General features: G+C 41.4%; 1 protein-coding gene across 4 annotated transcripts in view; it reads left to right on the forward strand.

Moving 5' to 3' along the window:
* ZNF423 (zinc finger protein 423) overlaps window positions 1-16313 on the forward strand; it is a 227684-nt gene that overhangs the window by 112427 nt on the left and 98944 nt on the right. Inside the window, exon 1 of one of the 4 annotated variants that reach the window (XM_085071896.1) lies at window positions 15523-15613. The exons of the other annotated variants lie outside the window; for them this stretch is intronic. The gene's annotated coding sequence lies outside the window, so the exon portion shown is untranslated. Of the gene's footprint in view, window positions 1-15522; window positions 15614-16313 lie in introns of those variants that run through there. 4 annotated transcript variants of the gene reach the window in all.

Raw genomic sequence — 16313 nt, forward strand, 5'->3', positions numbered from 1 at the left:
TTATGTGCTGCCTAATTTATTAATCTGAGTAAAAAGAAGACAAAGATATATCTGATTCATTGAATATAATCTTTTGGGCAGATCAGGAGGATGAAGAAAAATACTGAGCTCTGGCTTGGAATAGAAATCTTCAAATATTATCATTTGATCTAGCAATAAACTGGCAAAGCACGAAGGTTGACTACATTTAACATTCGTAGCATTTTACTACTAGATACAGTGCTCAACTCAGATGTCAGAAAATAAGAGACTTTGCACAAAAGCTGGATTTTATTCATTTTGTGACACTCTTCCTAATGCTACCCAAACCAGCATGTGTTGGTCTAATGGCTCTTCTGTATCTCCATTTTTATATCACCGTAGCTCTTCGGAATTTGGAAATTCTTGATTACCCTGTGTACTGTAACATTTGAAACTGTGCTTAAGCCTAACTGTATTTGGGTGCTCCTGCTTGCTTTAAATGGCAGAAGCACTGAATATAAATTAGAATATATTAGCATTTTGGTGACTTAAAAGATGACATTTATTGTGACGTATAAAGAGTTAATATTAGACTTTTAGCTCTGAGCTTACTTTATTGAGCTTCTGCATACACGTGTTAATTTTCTCAGATGAGGGATAATGGATGTCACTTGAGAAAACAATACTGATTTGGGCTCTTTCATAGTTTGTGGGTTTATGTCCCACATGGTACAGAAGCAGGCTCTGGGAGATTGCCTGAAATATGCCTGGCCTCTCAGCTGCACTAAAAATAATTCCTGCTTCCCTTATTTCTAGAAGTAATTCTGCAAACCTTACCAGCTCCTTGTTTAGGAAAAAGATTTCTCTTCAGCTTTCAAATAACAATAAGGGAATGGTCTTTAGATGTGACTGTTGTATTTCCAAGCCACTCCTTTGTAAAAATGCATGTGTGTTGTGGAGTTTTTTTGTTTTGTTTAATCACTTTTGTTATGAAGTGTTTTTGGTTGGGTGACCTTTCTTTGAGAGCAGCAGTTCACATTGGATTCTGGCAAAATGGGTTTGATCATCCTTGCTTTACTAAGCACTAGCACCTAGATGACAGTAATTCACCCTCTAATACCTCCACAAAACCTATTTATGCAGAACTTGACATGATTTGCAGTCTCTGTAAAGGAGGAATATAGGACTTAAGCAGTGCCTAAAATTAATTTTTTGACCTCCATTTAAGTTATTGGTTGAAGTATTAGGCTCTTCAGACAACTAAGCAGTTCTTGCTCTAACCTGGCACATAGCACCTTATGACAGAGGTGCACTATCAATTCTGTGGCATTCATGTGTCTCCCTCCTAACCTGAAGGTGGAAAAATTGCAAGGCAAATTGCTGCCCAGCACTGGAGAGTTTAAGATGGCCGGTTAAATTGATCATAGTAGTGATAATAGTTCAATTTATGGCAATACAATCACAGCTTTTTTATTAGTGCTGGCTGACCATTGTCCGTTTTAACTGTAACACAATGCCTGTCAATGCCAACAAGCATCCCAAAGTCAGAGTACTCATTTGAGCTTTGTGATCCGCAGCATATACAGGTACAGAGCTGTTATTTTATTTGTTTGTTTCTGGAGACAGAAAAAAATGTCAGCAGCTATAAGATTCTAGAGTTGTTTTTTTCTAACACCAATTTTAAGGAAGTGTGTGAATGGAAAAATTTGTTTCCGAGAATTCAGATAACATCTGCATTAATATGGTATATTGTAAGGATCATTAATGTTCAGAGTATATTATCAGGTGTTCTCTAATGCACTTTTGATGAGCTCTAATGATGCTTGCTGTAGTGTTTTTTCATCTCTATTCTCCCTCCCTTTTTTTTCTGCTTGATTGTAATAATGACTTAACCCAGGTGGTAGACTCTATCCAGAAAGTGCCCAAGGGAAATATTATTCCCTAGTACCAGCAAACATCACAGATAGTCATTGAGTTCACTATGAAGTTTCCTCAGGAGGGAAGATCTTGGATCTCCCCTTGGGTATCTGGACCTGCCCCACATTTGCAGTGTAATAATTTGGTGTTGGGACAAGATGGAGAAATGGCAGAGGTGAAAAATGTAACTGGAAGGGAAGGAAAAAGTCAATAATACATGGTAATTTTTGAAATTACTGATTTTTGTTAGAAAATAGCTTGTCATAGAATAGGATCCTGGAAAGTATTTAGATCATTTAGAGATCATTATTAAAGAGCACAGTACAACTCAAAATGACAAGGCTGAGTATATATGCAAGGATAGAGATCCTTCCCTTTGGATGTCTCAGGGTATTGGTTTTTTGTGATTATGCTAGAAAATACTTTTTGGTCTTTGGATATGACTGATATTTGTCCTTAATATTTGTCTTTTGTAGCTCTCTTAATCTGCACTATCAGCCCGGAAACGTATTTTAGAGCCCTGATTTCCTGGTCCTTGTTATGCCACCCAGTTGCACAGAAAAGCAAGCTTTAAATAAATGTCACAGATACACTGTAGCTTTGTCAAGTAGACAAGGTGTCTAAAATGCAAAAGTGAAAATGCAGGCAATGGTGATAGAAAAATTCTACATATGATTTTCAAATGAGCAAATTCTTTGTAGTAGTGAGTGTGCAGAGTGTCAGGTATCACTCACTGTGTGCCATTAGGATTTACCAGCAGTAGACAGCACAGGCATCACAAGCAAGAGTAAATCATGTTGCTTGTTCAAAAGATGGTCTCTTGTAAGTTTACCCGGGTTTACAAGCATGTGGGAAGAAGGGGCTTCTTTGTTTTCGTATTTTTTCCAAATCTCTGCATCTTTCTTTGTAGAAGAATTCAAAAGTAAAGTACCCAGGAAGAAAATTATGCTGTTAGGTTGCTTTTGGCTATGTTATATTGAAAGCTATACTTTGCAAATGTAATCTGTAACAGCAAACGGTGTATAAAGGAAAAGGAGTCATATTGTTGCACACAGTATTTTGCATTTTCTGTATAAAAGCTTGTTTAAATAATTTGGTGCCCTCCCCTTTTCAGTGGCTTTCCTAGGCAGCGGTTGAGCATGTGCCCCTGCCCCTGTCAGCCTAGGGCTGTGCATGTGGTTTGGGGAAACCTTTCCTAGAAAAGGGGGCTGCAAAGAGGCTCAGGCAGCTCCCCCACCAGTGGCTGTTTTGTCTGGGACGGATTTTCTTTGAGGTTGTTCCTACTTTCTGAAATGCTTTGCACCATCTCTTAATCCACCCACATCTGCCCCCTTTAGGCTTCAGGAGCCCCTAAATCTCTATGGATGGGGCAGGACTAGAAGGACACTGCAAGTCTCCTAAAATGGAAATGAAAAACCTAAGTGATATCTGGCCCCAGACTGTTTTAGCTTTCTCTTGGAGAAAAAGAGGCTTTTTAGTGGTCTTTTGCTTCTGGGAGCATGGTTTCCCTCCCCAGTGAGATGCATTTTGTGTCAGCTGTTTCTATATTAAAAAAAGCCTCCTGAAATAACTGCTTTTGGCTTGTCAGCATCTGGCAGCCCTCTCCTCCTGAAGCAGGCACCACCAAGGTCCCATGGGAGCACGAAGGGCCTCTCCCTGTATGGCCCCTGCAGAGAGGGGGTGCCTGGCCCGGCCGGGGTCACAGGTGGGGCAGCCCAAATGGATTGCACTGCGCTTGCTTCTGATGTGCCTGCCCCGTGCTTGCACACCCCGATTAAATTTCTGCTCTTGTCAGTCCATTAAACCTCCCAAAGTGATTTGTTCTCTCCAGAGAATCATGGGGGAGGGGGGTGGAAAGGTAAAAAGAGAAAGGAGAAAATTAAAGAAGGGCTGGCGGGAGGAGAGGACAAAGCAAAAATGAGTAAAACAGAGCTGCTGAATCCAATAGCCAAGTATTACATTATAGACTCCCAGTTTGGATATAAACAAAATGTTTCCTTAGAGCAGAACTGCATCCAAAAATTAGAAAAAATGTTTTCCAGAGGTGAACCAGACGTGCTCTGTCCTGCCTCAGGAGTGGGAGAAGGTGACTTGCTTCTTTCACCCCGCTCACCTCCCCAGCTCTCTCTCTCCACATGTCCCGCTTTGCACTGCGAGCAGCCAGCAGGGTGGTTTTGAGGGGTTGCTTGTGTTTCATCGCTGCATTCCTGGGCGAGTCCTGCTGCCCAGGGCTGGCAACTGGCTGGCCTGGCTGGCCTTGCCTCCTGGCTCCTGCAGCATTTGCCTCTCCCACTGCTGCTGAATCCTCCATGTACCTGCTGTGTGTCTTGGTGGCCCTGACTTGATCAGCCAGCTTTGCTGATGTGCTGTTTGACACTGCTAAACTGGGTGGGATTGCAGGCTGGTGGTGAGGCTCACACAGCTCACTGTGACAGTGGCCACCACACAGCGGTGGATCCCGAGCGTCCCTCCGAGGGGCTGTGGACACAGCAGGACAAGCCTGAGTCTCTTGATGGGTTTCAGGTCACCCAGCTCCTTGGTTTTGAGGAGTCTGTGTGTCTTAAAATATCAGCCAGCTAAATGAAAAGTGTTTCCTAATGAAACAAAAAAACCCATGCCAAAAGAGCACAAATGTTGTCACCAAAGTTAATAAAAGTAAGGAAATTAATACTTATAGTTGACCTCCAATACCTAGGCACAGTGGGGTGTAGCAAGGAAGTAGTTAGAAAGGCACCATGGTGAGCCTTTGCAGTGAATTACCTTATTTTTATTAACTTTCTGACAACCTCAGTGAATTTCCTTTCTTTTTATGAAGTGATTAAAAAACCTAATCAGATCATGTAATTAAAATACATAATTACACAATCTCAAGTTTTTCGTAATTACTGTACATGGTAAATATTGTTACCTGATGACACTTTGCACAAAAATTCTGACAGGAATTTGTGCAGGATGGTTAGGAGGTGTCTTATTTCCAGTGTTTGCAATGGAACCTTCTCTAACGATACCAGATAGATAGTAAAATGTTTTAAAATGGAAAATATAGTGGAACTCTAAAATAATGACTCAGTTGTCCTTTTTAAAAGCTTTTGTACATATTGGGCAGCTGCTATGTGTTGACACGGTGTGTTTCTGTGCATTTATAATGGCTGTTTCCTTTGTGCTCACACCTCTGCTTCTGTTTTGTTAGGCACCACCCACTGGAAAATGGGTGTTTTGATACAAAGCAATACAGTAAGAAAAAAATCGGATCAGATCCAGCATCTCAATTCCAGCCAAAGAACTGAATTAAAATGGAGTCCCTCTTAAGCCTGTGTACAGTGACTTCAGGGTAGACATGATGTTGCAGCCTTCCTGATGTCAGGTAGCCAGGAAGTCCTGGACTATGGTTAAGTTCATAGAAAATCCAAAGGTACAATGTATGATAATCCTAAATAATGGGAAAATTGTTACTTCCCTTCCCCCCCGCCCCAAAAAAAAGAAAAAAAAACCCAAAGAAATCTTATATGTCTTTAAAATTAGGTCCCAAAAATCCAGGGCCCCAAACTTCTAAACACAGACAGATAGTTTGGGACAGATGGGGAGTCAAGGGTGGTATTCATAACTCTTGGTGCTCATACATTCATGTGCTATGAGATGGAAGAAGTGGAATTCAGTTTCACAGCTAATTCTGGCTAAAGGTGTGAGGAAGTAGTTACTCGAGTTTTCATTCATTTGTCCAATTTTGTTTGTTTTGGAAGGGGTGAGATGGGCTAAAGATCTTATTTCTTTTACTGAGTTGTTTAGTCTATTAACATTCCCAGATACTTTTTTATAATTATAACCAGTCTTCATCATGTGGGTAAAGTTAGAGAGAAAGCTATTGACTACATCTTTTCCCTTTATTTCATTTAATTCTCTGCTATCAGTGCCAATGTCTGTGTGAGACTGCTCTCAAATGGAAGGAGTGCTGTTAGCAAGTTGGTGGGGAAACAAATATTTGTTTGCAAGTGCCAAGACATTTGCTGTCCCTCCTTCTCTTCAGGGATAAATTGAGATGATTCAGTGTACACTCCAACCCTAATTTTAATCCCATTTAAACAAATAATTGTGCCCTGCACCTTTCTTCATTATAAATTCACTCTCTCATATATCTGTGGCCAGGGCACAGAGACAGTACTAACTTGAATAAATCGTACAATTCACATTTGCGGGAGGCAAAAAACCAACCACACACGTGTGGTCAGAAGGAAACCCACATTGCTGGTTAAACTAGAGCCATCTCAATAGAGAAAATGAGCAGCTAAGTCTGTAAAACAATTCAGTAGGAAGGTGTATTTGCTGTAGGGAACTTTGAGGAAAGTGCCTCCTGTTCTGGTCCGTGGGCAGTGTGGTGCTTGCAGCTGGGGCTGGGCCGGAGGGGAGGCTCCTGCCAGGCTCTGCGTGGCTCCTGGCAGGAGAGCGGCAGGCCGCAGGGGCTGTTGTCTCCTGCTTGGGTTTGCTCTGGCTCCCCAGCTGCGCTCCCCCTCCTGCCTGCCTGCACTGATGAGCATCCTCCCTACGGGAGGCTTTCTCCGGAGCGTGGTCGCTGCTGACTGACAACCTGAGAAGCCTCTAAAGAATTTAGAGATGCTCAAAAAGTCTCTCTGCAAACTTGTGGTGTAGGAGATGGGGCACAGCCTGGGTTGCTCTCAGTGCTGGCTACCCACAGGAGAGGGATATCCAGTGCTCTGTAACTCTGAGGTGCTTGGAGTGAGCACCACGGGGCTCATCCCCTGCAGCCTGAACAGGTGCTCAGCAAGGTTGGGCATGGGATCCCTCCTTGGGCTGCACCGATGGAGTTGTGAGCCCTGGGAAAACAGACCTTGGCTGTTGCCACAGCTTTTCTTTTGAACGCCTGAGAACGCAGTCACACGATTTGTCATCAGGCCCTTCAGTCAAAAGGGCAAAGATGTGTTGGAAGAAGAGAGCAGCTTTCGGGGGATGGTTTTGTTGTGTGGTGCAGTGCAAGTCCTCAGATCACAGATGCTGGGTCACTGACGGTTAAACTTGAAAGGACTCTCATGCAGCACGTTTGTTGTAGGGAAACACTGGTGTACCCAGAACAATCTTACCAGGTGGCAAATACATGTGTTTGCTTGCTTGTTTTTAAAGTCTGTTCTTGTTTAAAATGATGGGTACTGTTAGTAAAAAAGAAATAGCATTACCATACAGCACAGAATACATGTTTCTCCTAGGCAAACCATGCTGTTTGACTTTCATCTTGCATAGTACAAAACCTATAGTTATTTTCTTTTTAAACCTTTCAGTTATTTCTGTCAGGTATTGATAAGTGGAGAACTTCCTCCCCACCTCTGTTTCATGCAGTTCTCCTCAGGCCAGTTACAACATGGTGCAGATTCATGACGGATGTTTATTATAATCAGGAATGTGCCTCATATTCACCAGTGTGCTGTTACATTTGTGGGTGCTCTTCTTAAATTTTAAATGAATTAGTTTCTTAAAAATTGTTCACTAACAAACCCAAAGTCTTAACTAATTGTACTTTGCCTTAACACACACCATCCCCAAGGAATGGGAGATTTACTTTGCTGAAGTAAACCCCATCTCCAGTCCTGGGTCAATGAAGCTGACAGCTTCTTCAGCTCCAGGGATACCCACTTGGGTCACTGTGGCACACAAGCATCTCCAAAACTAGGTGGATGAAGGCCTTGAGGGGCTACTCTCACCAGACTCATGGAAGCTGTGATGTTTGCAAGTGCAGCTTCATTTCCATTCATGGTGTTTGCATGAAACCTTGATTCTGAATTCACTAAAGGGACAGGGAATACATACACCTTTCTGAAAATATCTCTAGTAGAACTGGCTGTATCTCATATTTATGTCACTTGAATTTTCAGGAGAGTTGAGTAACTGCTGTTCCTGTTGAATTCAATGGGATTGCTGCGAACACACAACACATTTGGAAGTCAGAACAATAATGCGTGTGCATAGCTATAAAACAGGTTACTTGATACTGTTTGTCACATGTAATTTACTTATTTTTCTTCCCTACTTCTTTGAAGGCAGTATAAAATCTGGATGTTGATTTTTACTGTTTGTTTATTGCTGAGTAATTTCAGCCAACATGTGTTTTCCAGCATTAAGTCTATTCATCATGAACATCAATCCATTGAGATTGTAAGTGCATCACAGTTTTCCCACCTAGATCAAAATAAGAGTCTGGAACAGCTTCCTTCTTTTTAACTTGAGCTGGTTTTATTTTCCCCTGCAACTTGCTCTAATGACATGACCAGCTTCAAGTTCCTCAGGCTGGAAAGCTTGGCAGTAAAGTCCTGTGCAGGGCAGACGTTTGAAACATGAGGTTTTTCTCAGGATTGGAACATGGCAATTGTCTTCCCTTCTGTAGAAGCTCAGTGCTTCTACTGAGCACTGACAGAAAATACTAATTTAGAAGCAGAATTCTGTTCTCTGGAAAGTGCTTATCATCTGTTAGAGACAGGGACTGCAAACCCATTTTCTTACAGGTCAGGTCACCACATAATATCAGTTGAAGATCACATAATAGAAATCCATCCTAGCAATGCAGTCACTTCTGGTGACCCCTGCCAGAGGGCACAGAGCATTTTTGGTGTGTGGTCCCAGTTTTCCGACTTCTAGTGGTTCTTTTGGCTCACAGCTGATACATGACAGAAGAGTGGAAACAGCTCTGCAGAAATGGAAAGGCCACTCTAATATTCTCTACCAGCACAGAAGCAGATAGCCATTTGTCTTAGCAGTGACAGCAGTTTATCAGAGAACTCTTGGCAAAACTGTCTTTGTCCTAGTTTGCCACTGCCCCAGTTTTAAAGGCACTTGCTTCTCCAGACTGCTGCCCACACCATCAAAATGAGCTCTGACTTGATTCTGCACAAGCTGAATATCCTGTGGGAAAGAAAATGCTGCTTGTCCTTGTCAGTGCTGACTTCCAGGACTTGCTGCTCACCGAGCAGGATATGATCCTTAAATGAATTTTATGAATGAGCTAAATGGATTGTAATTGATGACTTAATCTTCACTTGAAAGTACAATGCAAAAACATGAAAATGAGCACAATAAAGCATTAAATTAAATCTCACCACTCTGGTCCATTCATGGAGAAAAGTCTGTCTCTCTTTACTTTCAGCTCCTGTATTCATTGAGTTTCCCCAACAGCAGCTAGTCTGTGTTTGTGGTGCTGTGGTTATGAACTGAGGGAAAGAGCTTGAGCTGAGTCTGTGTGACTGCACGTGCCTGAGGGTACTCAGCAAAACAGCCTGAGAACAGGTGCCTGCTGTATTTGAGAGCTGCCTGATCAAATGGGAGGGAGGAAACCATAAATCTAGGAAATTCATCTCAAGCATTTCATCCCCCCAGAAAGGCTGTCCCGCTGGCCACATTTCCACAAGCAGTTCAGTCTCGGTGCTCAGGTGTGTGCTGTGTGGGAACATCCTCCCTGCTAACAGCAGCAAAACACAAGGAAGGGAAAATGTCTCTGTATAGAGATGAGAAAATGCATGAAGTTATGCATGTATTGCAGAGACCTGCATGGAGGCTGATGCTCTTCCACTGCCCTGAGCTGGATCTTTGGCTCTGCAAAGGGGCAGTGCAGGGCCCAGGGCTGGCCCCACTCGAGCTGTGACGAGGGCAGGTTCTGCAAACCTGCCATGGGGGCTGCTCAGATCACTGCAGCCACCCTGCTTGCATCCCTATGCTTAGATAAAAAAGGAAGCAGGCAAAGCTCTTAACTGCTGTGTGTTGTCTCTTTGTTGTGCATAATCAAGTGCTGAAATCATGATAAATGTTGACATCAAGTAGCAAGAAGTGCAGAATATAATTGTGTGAGTGTAAGGCCAATGGGGTCATATGAAGTTTGTGCTCTGGCTAACATAACATGTAGAAATATTACTAACAATTAGCATAAGTATTATCATTTATTATAACTAATTTTATAACTAATTATTGTAAGTAATAATTATTCTACTAGGATTTCTTTCCTGAGGGCTTTGTCAGTCCTAATGTTTGAAAGTTGTGCATATCGTAGCTGAAACTCTAATTTTATAGTATTCTCTCAATGTGACTGTTGCATCCGTGCTGCATTTGTGAGACTCCATATACAGTTTTGTTCTTTTACATCTGTCTTACAATGTGCCCTTTTGCTAAATGATCTGTAGGTATCAAAGCAGGCAAGAATGACACAGGACCCTCTAGGTAGCAGGGTAAGCAGAAGCAGCAAGCTATTGAGATCTTCCTGTTATTTCATTGATGATTTTGTAGGTATCTTCTTCTAATCTCATTAAAAAAAGACTGAATGTGCATTTGAACATTTCTGAGGAGCAAATTGCTAAGCAAAATACATATATAATCCTAACATTTTGGTAGAAATAGGGTGAGTTATTATTGATTCACAGAGCACGACAAAACATCACTGCATGAATTAGCAAACAGCTGTTTCTAATTTGAGTTTAGAACTGTACACAGAGGAACTTGTTTTAGTGTTCACTCCTTTCATTTATAATGAATTTTAATTACCGCTACAGGTGAGAAAAATGTAGAAACAAGCTTGTATCTTGTGGAAGAAACAAAGGAGAGACAGATGCTAACAGATTTACAGTCTGTGATAAAAGGAATGTTTTGGTACACTTTACATGTAATTAGAGTGCAGCTGTTTTCAGTCCCAAGTCCATGATGCACAGCAGAATATAGTATCTGCTGCTTTTCCAAAGGGAGTAAAGAAAAACAGTGATTCAACTCTGAAAGCATTTCGTTTATTCCTAGATCTAACATAAAACTTTCTCCTCCAGCCCTATTATGCCATTTATTGAAGTGTGAAATAACTTATTTAATGATATGTTAATTTTTTTGTTACCAGCAAAATACAGACTGTTTGACATAAGGAAAAATAATGTTAAAAATAACTTTCTTATTTTATCATCTGCACAGAATTATGGATCACCCTGTCGATGGTCGTTACTGAGCCTTGATATCTCTGCTAATAGGAGACAAGGGCTCAGGCATGCATTACTCTGGCTTAACAAGTTTCTGTATATCAGCTAAGCTTCAATAGACATCTTTGTGTGTACTTTTAACTTGCACTATAAAAAAGACTAATTAGATGTATCTTTGATCACTACAGAAAGGTTTAAACAAAGACAGCGAGGTTTAAACTGTCTATGTGTAACAGTTTATCTGTGGCAGGCATCCCAGCAAGTTTAATGTTTGAAATTCTGCACTACATCTTGTGCTGATTTTGTATTCTAAATACCAAGTTACTCTCTGCATGAGAAGAAAAATCAGATTATATATACTTTCCATTGAGCCAGACATCTTTCTTGCTTTTTCAAAAAAAATCACTATAAAATGAATTGCATTGCAAAACTGAGAAACTGGGAAAAGAGTCACTAACCTTTGGTAATTTAGTCCAACAAAAATGCTTACCTCATAAGCATGTGATTAGGTATAACTGCATTTTTCTCAAGTCACAGATAATAATGAAAACACTGCCTGTGGTGCCACTTACATTAGCACCTCTTAGACTTTTATCCAATTTCATGTTTGCGTTTAACATTTTATACATATATATACATATATATATATATGTATATATATATGTGTATATATATATATATGTATATATACATATATATATACATATGTATATATGTGTGTGTATATATATATATATATATATATATAAAAAATAGCATAGTGCCTTAAAATAGAGAATTATGAACTGTTTGCGTTTCATGTTTCATGTTTGCGTTTAACATTTTATACATATATATACATATATATACACATATATATGTGTGTATATATATATACATATATATATACATATATATATATGTATATATGCATATATATATATACATATATATATATATACATATGTATATATGTGTGTGTATATATATATATATATATATAAAATAGCATAGTGCCTTAAAATAGAGAATTATGAACTGTTTGGTGAAGAAGCTGATGTCACTGAAGTGTGAAGCTGTGTATGGAGTTCTTCAGAGCAGTGTGAATTTCCCAGACCCTCCTCCCTGCCTTGGCTAAGGGTGGGAGCAGTTCTGGGGGACAGTGGCATGATATTTTTTGAGGAATAATTATAAGTTGCAGCAACCTTTTTTCTCTCATTTAGTGCAGTGTGCTTGAGCGTGCAGTAGTGCTGGGTGTCCGTCACAGCCCAGCAGTGCCAGTGCCATTCAGAGGTAGATGCAGTGTACAAGGACCTTCATTGCCACAGGGGCTGGTGGGTCACAGTCCACTATTGCTTTCTGTGACACAACAAACAGAAATGTTCACTGAAGCTAATATATGCACAAAAAATTGAGTTTGGAATATTATTGATACTTCTAATTATTTGTTATAACTGTGTGCGAAATATGCAGGAGAATGGGACTAAACACTCAAAAAAAAAAAAAAAGCAGAAAGCTATCACAGTGCCCTGAAAATGTTGAAGCTTAAAACATTTGCTATGTAAACTTGATTTGCATTATTTCACACCAGCACTGCAGTGTAAATGAGCAGCGTATGCTATGTGAGGTTCTCACTATAATCCATTGTAATAATCTATCCCTGGCTTTAATACATAGTGCAGCAATGCAAAATTTGCGGTAACAGGTACTGAGGATTTGTCAGTCCTCAATCTCTGTGTTTTATTCTCATAGTTAAGCATCTGCAATAATAATAATTATTGAAATTGATAGCATTTCTATTGAACTTTCCGTCTGAGGATGTCTCGGGGTTTTCACAGCTATACAGAAGTAAGCCCTACAATTTGCCCTTGAGGAGCAGATGGCTTTTTGCTATTATGGAGATGAGGAACTGAAGCACAGTTCAAAAGCGTGTCTTATGATGCCAAGTTTGTTTTCAAAAGTAAGTTACTTTTTTGGGTGCTAGAATTCCATCAACTTTCAATAGCTTAAAGCAATTTCAGTGCTTTGACCATCTTTAACTTGTGTATCATGGAGATACACACGGAGATGTCTCTAATCTTTAGAGTGAACCAGGAATCTGAGCTGAAATCAAACAGCAATCCTTTATTCAACAATCGATTTTGGGGTTTTGTATTTCTTAATTTAAGTATTTCTTTTGTGTACTAGCTCTGTGCTAGAGGAATAAACCTGACAGAATAAGATCACATTCTAAATCTGACCTCCTTGGTTTATTGTCCTGTATGGAGATGCCTTCTGGGCTCACAAGGGGAGTCTTAAAGATGTCTCTTTGGCCAAAGCCTGGATTTTTTGGATGCCTGGGGCTGGTTGTGCAGCCTCTCCTGAGCCCTGTGGTGCTCAATCTGTGCTGGTGGCACTGGAATAAACTGGCTTCCTGTACTGCACAGGCACATTGCAGCGTGCCCATGGTGTGGAGGGACGTACAGAGGCACTCTGGAAGAGCCACCTGAACTCTCCCCATGCAGGGAAGACAGAGTAGGGAGATTCTTCAATGGAGGGGAACCCAGTGATACTCTGCTGGTAAACAAGAGGGTTTCGGCAAGGACAAACTTCAGGTCCAGGCCAGCAAATGTGGTCTCTGTGCATGTGCTTTGTTCTGAAGAGGAAAAGCAACCACCTAGGGGTAGCCTGGGTTTGCACAGCTCCTGCCCAGGAATGTGGCCCCCAGGGCTGGGTGACTGGGTGGCTGAGCAAGAAAATGAAGTTCTGCTTAAAGTTTGGCAGGAGCACGCTGTTTCCAGCTACCTGTGGGCAGGGAGATGGGGAAGGTGTTTGCAGGGACTGTGAAATTGTGTCTGATTGATTATATTTCTATTAGCAAAATAACTCTGGAATAATAAATATATCAATGTCATCAGTGTATGCTGAGATGGCAGCACTGCTTACTCCTGGCAATCTGTGATGTGCTGTTTGTCTCCCTTCTAAGAGAGATCGCATCTTTTTAAGACTTCATTTTATTGTTTTAGCTTCATGAATATATCTCTGAACTTGGCTTATGTTATCTGGAAGATAAATAGAGAACAAAGTATGATTTATACTACAGTTCGGTCAAATTGTTCTTATTAGAAGGAAAAAAATACATTTATTGAATGCACTGAGGCTGGAATTAGCTCTTCGCTAATGATGATAAATGCTTGCAGTCCTGTAAACGTGCTGAACATTAAGTTGCTAAATTACTGTACCACTTTGAGATTGATTATCAAGAATGGCCCTTTAAGCTTCATGACCTGCACATATATCCTGAGGACTACTGACATCCTGAAGCTTCCTTAATGCTCTTTTTTTCCTAATTAAACTTTTTATTGAATTTTATTACCCTTTTAATACTTGTTTTGATTCTCTTCTGCGCAAATGACAAAAGCCTTGCACCAGCCATGTGATTCTCTATTTTAGAACAGTCCCACTTTGCAGGATTAGCCATTTTAATGACTTTAATCTCCTTTTTGAAAGTGATTTTTCTCATTCTGCTACATTCCTTTGATTGCATTAATGTAGAATTATTATTCTAACCATCTTTGCCAGACATGTCATACCACATCTAAAATATATCTTCCCACTAAAATATTACTGTGGTAAAATACCTTTGAATTTTCTTCTCAGTTCATTATAGGTCTTTTCTTCAATTTAATATGGCAAGTTAAAATTAACAGGGCTATTATTCGTTCCATAAAGAGATTAATGATAATGAGTTTTCCCTAATTTCTTCAGTTAAGGTGTTTAGTAATTTAGTATCTTGTTTGTAAGAAGTCCAGGTAGGTTGTTTCTGGTGCTTAAAGTTTCTTAATTCTTTTAAATCTGTAAAAATATGAGAAAATGTTGGAATAAAAAGAATCTAGAAATTAAACATGAAAATTGGGAAAAGGTCCAACTGAAGCTAACAAAAGGAGACAACCCTTGCGTTCTGTGTAAACGCTTCCATTTTATGACAAATTCAGCTTTTCAACCTAAGAAATGTTAATTTCTTTTTAATCCAAATTATATTAGCACAGGTTTTTTGCTTCACTCATAAAGTAATACTAATAACACATTCTTTGATTTTTTCTTGAATAACCCAGTATGTTTGAAGAGCAGCAGCTGGAGGGGAACTGGCTCTGTTTGAATGCTAGATTGTGTTTTGGGGTAGATCTGTTCATTTGAGAGGAAAAAGAGACTTTCTAGAGATTTGTTCAGTTTGCGCGGTGGGCCAATGTAATGGTTGGCATAAGTGCATATGGATGGAAGGAAGTTAAGGCAATTGGCCCAGGCTGTGTTAGCACTGGATTTGGCCCATTGCGGCTCAGGTTTCTGAGCTGAACAATGGAGCTTTATCCGCTGAAGGCGTTTGGAGTGCTCGGGCTTCTCCCGGCGCAGCCCTTCCTCCGTGCGCCTCTGCTCCGCACACGGCGCGGGCAGCCTGACTGCCAAAGGGAAGATATTTAAAATGCACGTGTTTTTTGAAACATTGCTGCAAATAGACATTTCAAATTATTATCATTACAGCCAGCAAGCCCGAGCAGTAACTAGCACAATGGTGGGGTGCTTTTCCTCCTGTTGTTTTTCTCCTTTCTCCCCCTCTCCGTAGACAGCAGCAGCGGCAGCAAACGCAACATGTGCTGCCCTAGTTCAGGCCCAGCATCCCCCTCGTGCTCCCCTTTGTCTCCTTGCCCCTGGAGGAGCCCAGCTGGTGAGAGGAGGGAATTAGGCAGCCCTTAGCTACCGGCACCTCCCCGGGGCCCCTAATCCGGGCGCTGGCAGCCGGCTGCCTCCTTCCCTCCGACGGCCCGTGGCCGCAGGTCCGTAGGGATGGAGCCCCGGATACGGCTGGCGGCAAAGCTGGGGGATGGCGGGGGCTGGGGGCACCCTGGGGGCTCAGCAAAGCTGTGCTGGCAGCGGGGTGGGCGGCGGAGGTGGCTTAAATTGGGAACATGAGGCTTTGTTGCAGCTGCAGAGAGAAAGCCGTTCGTGGTTGGGGGAGTAAAGCCTGAGAAAAGTTTACATAAAAAGCAGGAGCTCGTTGTCTGTGCTTTAGGCTTGGGCTCCAACAGATTTGGAGGAGCTAGTTGAGCACAAAGACCTTGAGCATCTTAGAAGCACGGATGCTTGCTGAGAGTCGAGGTGCATTTCGGGAGCAGGAAGAAACAGGTTCTCGGTGTCCAGCATCGCTCTGGAGCAGGAGGTTTAGTTAAACGGGGAGCAGAGCTCTCTGGGGAGCCCAGGGTGCAGAGAGTGGATGGCTGACCTGGAAAATAGACATCCCTGTCGTGCGGGGAAAGTTGTTTGGTGTGTAGTTATGTGGTTTAGTTTTTTCGAAGGTAGCTGTTCTCTTTACCTGGCATGAAAAAGCAGGTTTTTGCCCTTGCAAGCGGTGCCGCAGGAGCTGCCTGGTGCGGTGGCGATACCCTCATGAGCCGAGCTCTGCTTTGAGAGCTCCTCACCGTACATGTGCCTTCTCTGCCTGGTGACTCCGCAGTTGGCAGGCACGAGGAGTGTGCG

Source organism: Lichenostomus cassidix, chromosome 11 (genome assembly GCF_008360975.1).
Source record: "Lichenostomus cassidix isolate B80296 chromosome 11, HeHo_3.0, whole genome shotgun sequence".
NCBI classification, from domain to species: Eukaryota; Metazoa; Chordata; class Aves; order Passeriformes; family Meliphagidae; genus Lichenostomus; species Lichenostomus cassidix.